The sequence below is a fragment of the Berghia stephanieae genome, chromosome 1 (genome assembly GCF_034508935.2).
Source record: "Berghia stephanieae isolate SIO BIC M18660-M18661 chromosome 1, UCSD_Bste_1.3, whole genome shotgun sequence".
Classification (NCBI taxonomy): domain Eukaryota; kingdom Metazoa; phylum Mollusca; class Gastropoda; order Nudibranchia; family Aeolidiidae; genus Berghia; species Berghia stephanieae.
The window spans coordinates 146,020,297-146,029,835 of NC_088360.1; the positions used below are offsets into that span (position 1 = coordinate 146,020,297).

At 36.1% G+C, this 9,539-nt stretch overlaps 1 protein-coding gene across 19 annotated transcripts in view; it reads right to left on the bottom strand.

Moving 5' to 3' along the window:
- LOC144963444 (cAMP-dependent protein kinase catalytic subunit beta) overlaps nucleotides 1-9,539 on the bottom strand; it is a 440,798-nt gene that overhangs the window by 76,747 nt on the left and 354,512 nt on the right. The window lies entirely within an intron of this gene.

Sequence of the window (9,539 nt, forward strand, 5' to 3'; positions counted from 1 at the left end):
ACATGGACCCAGCCAGCTACACCGTCACTGCTGGGTGGGACAGACAGTTGGTCAATCTTTCTTTTTTTATTATTTTTTTTTTAATCTCGACTCGTCCCGAGATCGATCCGGGTCCTTTTGGACCGGAAGCTAGTACTCGACCTACCGAGATATGCAGGTGGTGATCTCATTTCCAATCAAAACAAATTGACACCTAAGGACACGAAGTATGTGCGTCACGCACAGAAATGAAAATGGATTTTTTTTTTTTAACGTATTGAGTAAAAACAAGATAACAAAACATAACCAAAAACTTTAAACAACCACAAAAACAAAACAAAAAACAACAACCCAAAAACCCAACAACTTTCGATGTCTTCTGTACGTTATATCATATCTCAAAATTCTTCTTCTTCTTTCAGCTTATCCCGCATATTGTATGGTTGTCATAATGAACGCCACATCTCCGTGTATCTTGGTTCAGAGCATCATCTTCCTCCAGGCCCAGTTCTTTCATAATAATAATAATAATAATAATAATAATAATAATAATAATAATAATAATAATAATAATAATAATAATAATAATAATAATAATAATAATAATAATAATAGTCGTCCCTTTTTCCTCTTTCCCGCTAATTGTAATTCCCAATACTTTCCTTCCCACGTACTCCTCTCTCGTTTCATGTCTCAAAATAAAAGGAAAAAAATAAGTCAGGGAGAAAAAAACAACAAAAGCAAACCACAAAATACGATCAACAACAACAATAAAAAATAAATAAATAAAACAAAAACAATATTAGTTCCGGCGAGTACAAACTAAGAGCATTGCATAAGTGATACCCGTTATATAAAAGAAATATTTTGTTTCATCTGGCCCAGTGGGAGTATGAGTGAGGCATTGTGAGCCCAAGGGCCCAGTAAAACATATATGCGGTTATTATCCGTGCTCTCTCTCTCTCTCTCTCTCTCTCTCTCTCTCTCTCTCTCTCTCTCTCTCTCTCTCTCTCTCTCGCTAATTTCATCGTCATTAAAATGTTTTCTTTAAAATCGTGGTCCTTGATATTTTAAAAAAAAATAATCCCCACAATTAACGGGAGGGGAAAAAAAAAAGAGAAACCCTGAACGTTCCATCGTTCCATCTCTCCCCCCCCCCCCCCCCCCCCCCCCCCCCCAAATCTAAAAATAATACAATCCATTCCCAGGGGAAGCCATTAATATTTCAGTCGGGCAAGCAGCCTTCCTCCTATCTAATCACGCCAGACCCTCCAACCACCAACCATCCACCACTACCTACCCCCCCCCCCCCCCCCCCCAACCCAAACCCTCCTCCCTTCTTTCCCATCGCCGTAGCCATTAAACCTCTTAGTTCCATCATCGATCTGCTCGTCTTGACTACCACCGCACTACTCCCTCACAATACCACATCCCCCCCCCCCCCTTCCTCCGTTCCAACACATGCATACAATACACAAGGCCGATCGTCAGCAATTTACCGATACATACGGCAGAAGAAGCTTATTCTCTGCTCAGCTCCATTATGCCCATACTAGAATATAATAATAACATCAATGCCTGCTATTGACCTTGTAATATAATTACTCCATCCATTAAGTGAAGATTTATATTCACTTTTAGTCGATCCATCGAGTGAAGGTTTATATTCACTTTAAAGTGGTTATCTAGATTTTTACTGTACCAAAATTATCAAAAACAAACAAACGAAACAACCAAAATCCACCCGCCCCCCCCCCCCCCCCCCCCCCCGCAAGAAAAAATAAAACAATAAAATTAGAAATTAAGCAAAATAAAAAAACGGAGATTCTATATATCGAACAAATGACCATAAAATGATGTGCTCAGAAAGGGTTCTCTTTCCAAGGGGTTCAATCCACGCTAACAACAACACCGAACATGTGGGACGAGGAGGCATGGCATCCAGCGAAATCGCAATTATTACTTTTTCTTTTCGACAGAGGCAACACTTTTATTAGCCAAATGCTTGTCTACCCCTGCGTAGGGTGATAAGATAATATGAGTAAAGTGCATTTCCTAAAGGACTCGCTCGACTTTGGGCCCCCTCACGGCGGGATTCGTACATAGGACCTGAATGAATAACAAACCGAGTCGTATCAAAGCACTCAACAACAAAACGCACAATGGTTTCAATTTTCAACATGAATGTGTTAATTATAAAATAGAAAAGACAAGAGAGAGAGAGAGAGAGAGAGAGAGAGAGAGAGAGAGAGAGAGAGAGAGAGAGAGAGAGAGAGAGAGAGAGAGAGAGAGAGAGAGAGAGAGAAAAGAGAGAGAGAGAGAAGAGAGAGAGAGGAGAGGAGAGAGAGAGGAGAGAGAGAGAGAGAAGAGAGAGAGAGAGGGGAGAGAGAGAGAGAGAGAGGGAGAGGGAGAGAAGAGCGAGAGAGAGGGAGAGGGAGAGGGAGAGGGAGAGGGAGAGAGAGAGGGAGAGGGAGAGAGAGAGAGAGGGAGAGGGAGAGGGAGAGAGAGAGAGAGAGAGAGAGAGAGATTTGTTTGTTTGTTGCTTTAGGTCTCTTCCAACACAATTGAGGTTATATGAGAGACCGCTGAAACAAAAAAACAAGCAATCTAACAAAAATAGTACAAATGTAAATCAAAATCATAACCTAAAGATATCATAAGCTAAATTATAAATAACCAAGAACAAACAGGCAGAAGATTTACAGAAAAAAAATATCCCTGTCAAAAATACAATCATAAACCAAAGAAGCAGGATAGGCTAGTAAAGAGAAGAAGAAACGACATCACTATCGGATCGTACACCCATGCGAACATCATAGGTATATGATTCAAGGGTGATGCTCCCATCCAACCACCCGCAGAGAGAGAGAGAGAGAGAGAGAGAGAGAGAGAGAGAGAGAGAGAGAGAGAGAGAGAGAGAGAGAGAGAGAGAGAGAATACAGTTCAGTCAAACAGAAATCATAAGAATATAGAGATGTTAGTAACAAGGTGCCGTCAATGATTGACAAGAGTCGTCCGTTCAGCTAGGGACGGCCCTCTAGTTTGTGATGGCTATGGAACAAAAAGAGCATACTCTTACTACGATAACGCGCTATTTAACTGTTGTTCCGTAACACCATCATTATGCCACGTGTAACAAGACTACTATTAAATCTACTATTTCATCAACTACTACTACTACCACTACTACTACCACTACTACTACCACTACTACTACCACTACTACTACTACTACCACTACTACTACCACTACTACTACTACTACTACTACTACTACTACTACTACTATAATAATAATAATAATAATAATAATAATAATAATAATAATAATAATAATAATAATAATAATAATAATAATAATAAAAATAATCACTACAGACACTAGGCTCACTTTACATTGGCGTGTGGGGATAAATTGAAATACAGAATCAAATAATAAGTTTGATGACATACATTGGGGACAAGTGAGATTTTTTTTTTTTTTTTTTAATGTTTAAAATTTGAAGGATGGGGATAGAAATCCTCCGTTGCAGTCAGTCAGCTTTGTGGAGATAAAAACTGGTGATTGGTGCATATATTTTTCCTTCATCTACACCGCAAAATTATATTCCGCCTTCCGCCACGACACCATTAGAGAAAATGCAGATAATCCATCATACAAGATGTCTGGAGTCAACAGGAATCGCCCATTTGGCCAAAGTGATCAAATTGGGGGTTAATATAACCTTGCCTGGAGCGGGGCTCAAACTGGGGACATTTGAGGTCACAGTGCAATGCCTTAACCTTAACCTCTCTCCTACTACTTCACCCGATAATAATTTTTAAATTAATTAATAATATCTGTTCCGATTTCAAGTCTCTCATTTCATTAAAAATTCAACCTTCCATTCCTTTATTCAATGAGGCAAACACACACACACACACACACAAACACACACACACACACGTACATACCTCAATAGAGTAAATAACCTACATACATATGAATTCATGGAAGGTAAATCGACTTTTACCACTGGCTACAAAGCAAGCAAGAGTTCTCATATTATTAATATTCAACGAGTGCTGACAGTACGGTACAATGTAACACAGCCTAGACATGTCATTGAAACCCCTTTTATGCTGACTACGACTGTGACCGGACATATTATATAGATGACGTCACTCAGGTCTTTGTTATTGTTTTTTGCCATCCGCGTTTATGAGTAATGCTCACTGAACTGTATTAACTCGACTATAAACGTTCATGGATACACACAGTTTTGTGTGTTGGTCCGTTATACTTCCGGATGGCAATGGTATGAGCTTCTTAGCAAAGCGCATACTATCTATAGCTATTCTCACCCCCAGAGCGTTAAACATTGTGACTGGCGCTTCAAAAAAGCGATGAGCTCTGTACTACTCTACTATTCTATTGAAAATAGAGTAGATGCAATGAGGTATATTATAACAAGTCGAGAAAAATCGCTTTTCAAAGAAATTTTTATCTCGCTCAAAAAGGATCAACGGATCTTAAATTAAAAGCAATCTTCTTGAGCGCCCAGGCCGCTTAGCTTAGCACAGAAGATACGGTACGTGTGTGTGTGTGTGTGTGTGTGGGTGTGTGTGTGTGTGGGGGGGGGGGGGTTAAAAAGGTGAGGTTGAAATACTGGCTTAGAATTAAAAATAATTATATTAATATTATAATTGTCTACAACAGATGAGATGCCACGTTGAGACTACTGTAATTTACAAAAGGTCAGAAAGAATGAATTCCCAGAATATTTTTAGAAAATTAAATATATAAACGTACAAACAACAAAATACAAACAAACGAACAATTCGTTCTTCTTCTTCTCATCATCATAACCACAACTATCCTCTCCTTCCTCGTTATACAAGGAAAAAAATAAAAATAAAAAAATAACCCCCCCCCCCCCCCCCACAAAAAAAACAAAAAAAAAAACAAAAACAAAAACAAAAAAAAAAAACAAAACCCCCCAAAAAAAACAAAAAATCAACAACACCCAACTAAGTTAATGTCGATAGAACATTGTAAAGAATCAAACCAAGTCAATACAAAACTACCTAATTGTGGGATGCATGAATTTAAAACCAAATGAAACAGCTTCACTAAACTCCTAGTATTAAAATAAAACAAAACACGTTGCTATTTTATCTTTATCTACTATTTGTTTATCTCTCAATTATCAAGAGACATTAAAGTTAAAGACCAATCCTTAACTGCTAAATTCATCCTCTTCTTCATTTGTATTAACTCATCCCCCCCTATCACCGACTATCATAGAAGTTGATTGTAGCTAATTTTAGATCAGTTTGTACATTTTTCTGAACAAATTATATCTATATTATCAATATTGTTGTTTTTTTTAATTTGCACATAATTGTAGACCAATAAAAAAAATAATATTTACATGCCAGTTCTCTTTAAGATTGAGTAACTGAGATTTGTTTTGTTTTATGTTTTCAATTTTATAGGGGACAGACACCGAGGTAAGGGACTTGGGTAAAAATGAAACTGGTATGCCTTATAACTACTTATGAATGTAAATAAAATATCACTAATCTCTATCTCTATATAGACTTGAAACGGTAAAGTGTGCTGATTGATGTAAAGTACTTGGAGACATAAAAGAGTATGAGAGAATACTCTATTATTACTTATCACCATTTTGCTGACTCGAGCTTGACACATCTAGATCAGAGAAGTCAATGAAGAGCCGCACTTTGTCGAACCGACGAAACCTATGAATTATAATATAATGTAAGGTACAGATCATTAACGGATCATAAATACTGTGTATTCTCGCAACTACGAGAGCACGCACGCACACACCGTAACGAGTGAGTTGTTAACCATTAAGACGCGTGTAGTAAATAATGCCTTGTCCACAGGCCTGGTCTAGTCTGCACACAATCCATTCCATCCCAACGTCCAATACAAACAAGTGTCATAAAAAGTCCAATTTCAACGAGATCACTTATAATGGGTTTCTGTTTGATATACAACAACTCTTGCGAGACTAGATGTAATATTTTGCAATATTTTGTTTAACATCATGTGCAATGTAATTTGGACTTCACTAGCGCTGAACACAGACTACTAGGTCCTGTATTCTCTATGGCGCTGAAAGCATTCATGGTAGAGTCACAAATTTCTAAACTGGCTGGGAGATAGTCTTGTCCATGACGTAACTCTAGTCGGCCATGGTCTTGTCCAAGGAAAGACAAGAGGTATTGTCGGTAAATCCCAGAAGCAACTACAAGTGTATACTTGTTTGTCTCCAGCCTGATTGGGAATATGACAGGACGACCACCAGTAGAAGATCTCCCGTCCAGAAAGGACAGACTCATGAAATATTTCTTAAATTATATTATGCTCCGTTTTACGGCCAAGTGGATTGTTCTGAATTTTAAAATATAGAACAGTTTTTACAAGTTACCAGAATTCAGTAAACAAAAACAAAACAGATAGTTAATGTGAAACGACAGGTATTTCGACACAGGCATTACGCAATTGATTTTTAACAACATAAAAATGACTTTATAATCACTCTGTTATTTCTCATCTGCCACTGAAAAAAAAATTTAAGAAATAGAACTTTTAAAATATCAATTTCAGAGGGGAGGGGGGGGGGGGGACACAATTCTATTGTACCCGCTCTTTTATGAGTCGCAGCTTCAGAATGAATGAAGACGACGTTACTTCGTTATTGTTACAGGCCGTCAGTTGGGTGATAAGTTCTCAGTTATCTCTTCTATCAACGTTGTCAAGTTTTAAACGTAATCTAGTATAATTCTAATTCTACGAGTAATCTGGCGGGCAGAAATGGCGAGTGGTTTACCTACACGCATAGCATCAATGAATTGCTTTCGAAAACTGAAAATACAATTTCATAATTGTTAAAAAATGTCAACGTTTAAAAATTATCTGGAATTCTAAAATATATATAAAAATTTGAATTTTAACTAAAAAATAAAAACAACAACAAAAAAAAACAAAAACCATCAAAAGCAAACCCAATAAAACATATTCCTTTTAATCATGTACAAATGAGAAGTTCGTAGTTTCTTCTTTAAAAGTAAATAAATAACCTATAGAATGAATTTCTTTCATTTCACTTTACGCATCTGCTTTCACATACAATATTAATATAGATAGGAGGGGGGAGAGAGAGAGAGAGAGAGAGAGAGAGAGAGAGAGAGAGAGAGAGAGAGAGAGAGAGAGAGAGAGAGAGAGAGAGAGAGAGAGAATGATAGCTTTGAAGCAGAGGTATCACTTCTCTCTTGGGAGCACGAATTGCCACTTTATGATCAGATCTCATCTGTTAAGAATTAAATGCCAGTCTTTGCATTTATACGCCTTATCCATTGAAACAGCACCACATGAGAAATACTCCCTGCCCCCCCCCCCCCCCCCCCACCTCTCTCTATCTCCCACACAAACCAAACACAGACACCCACCCACGTCCAATTAGATTCTCCAAACTCAAAATATTCAAAGCAATAATAATACACCCGTTTCATTTTTTAAAAAATTGTAACTAGGAGAACATTTCCATTTACCAATCTAAATAAAGACTGGAAATGTGATAGTGAGGACTCCCATTGGTATCATTTTTCATTCATTCCATATTTTAAACAAAATTAACAATAAATATAAATAATAAGAGCATTAACCCAAAAAAAGAAAAAGTTTTTTTTAAAAGCATCTTTCTCAAATTGTACTTTTTCTGCATTCAAATGAATTTTGATTTATATCAAAAGTATCAACAGTGAATGACCTATAATATTTCTCTAATAAGAAAGCAGGGTAAACTGTAATTTACTTTTTTATTTCAGTGCAAAGTTTATAACATCTTATTATTGACTTCCACTCAAAAAATATTTCTTCTTGTAAATATTTTGAGACAGACATGTTCATTCCATGGTCCATAGACTGGGTCTATTTAATTTTAATAAAAGAAAGTTTTGATGACTTTATAAATGAAATAAAATTTTCTAATTCTGTAACTATCAATTGACATCCCTTGTTTTGCTCAAATCATTTCTTAATCTCAAATTCAAAGAATTAAAATAATAATAATAATAATAATAATAATAATAATAATAATAATAATAATAATAACAATAATAATAATAATAGTCAATAATTATATTTTATTAATGTTATTTATATATTTATAAAATCTCCTATTAGTTCTACTTCTTTTTATTTAGTCATGAGAGCATGAACTTGTCTGAATGTAATAAGTGTTGAAAAATTAATACATTTAAAGGCAAAGTCTTGATTTAAGGTGAAGCTTATTATAATGAGCTCCAGGTGGTTTTTGAACGTGTATATATCTGTGCCGAGACAAAAAGTAGGTTATCTTTGTGTTGTGTTAAAATGTCATGTTTGACATACTTTAATGTCCCAAATAAAATTAATAAAATATAATGATGATGATTATTATTATTTTTATTATTCATCTGTGGTGTTTCATTCATTCTGTTTTGGTTGATAAAGGGGAAACCCGAAACGTTCATTTGATCTGTTTTTGTAATTAAATTGAAGCTTACATTTAACTTCACGTTATTATTTATTTCCTCGAGCTTCGATGAGCAACATTTACAATGGCGGAGCCAAGAGTATTTCTGATCCTAACGACTAATGGGTAATTGAGTAAATGTTAGATCCGGCTGAAAGAACCCCACGATGAATAGGTGTCCTATACATCGAAGGGCAGCAAGCAATAGTTGTCACTACCCCCTATTAATATACTGCTAGATATTACTATTAAGAAGTTAACGATAATGTCTGGTAAAGACTGTTTATCCTACTTGTGGGCAAAGTAACTCAGCAAAACGGTGTTTACTTCATACCAGAAAGGTGCCGAGTTAGACTACCCGCAGCACTGTATGACATTTAGCAAATCACCTCGCTGTAGCTCATTTTCAGCTGTGCACTGAAGCTGATACCTGGGTTATTCCAGTTTTCCCTTAGAAGAGACCCAAAAGACTAAAGACAAATTTTCCTTTGGGGTTGAATATAGGGAAATTAAATTTTAATAGTATATCTATACAATTTTGTTGTCACTTTACACGTTTCTAGAAATTCATTTAGAGGTCACTTTTTAAATCATGTATTCTAATTCTGAAAGAAAAACAAATACAATTTTTTTTTAAAAACCTTAAAAAACTAGAGCATTTATGTAGTGCAATTTCCCCTAAATGTGCTCAAAGCACTTTACAAGGGATCCCTAACCAACAGCAACACATAGCATGTAGAAAGAGACATGATGCCTGTTGGGCGATATTACATTTTTGTTGATGGAGACAAACGATATTAATGGACTGGTACTCAATTTACACCTGAGTATGGTGAAAAAACGTGATTAAAGTGACTTTTTAAAGGACTCAACTATGAGCCCAGTGAGGCTCAAACCCAGGGACTTGCTATCCGGAAGTGAGTGTTATACCACAAGACCACGTAGCTGCTCATATAACATAATAATACACATATCATACAATATTGATCACATTATAAAATAAATAACTACAATTCTCTCTCTCTCTCT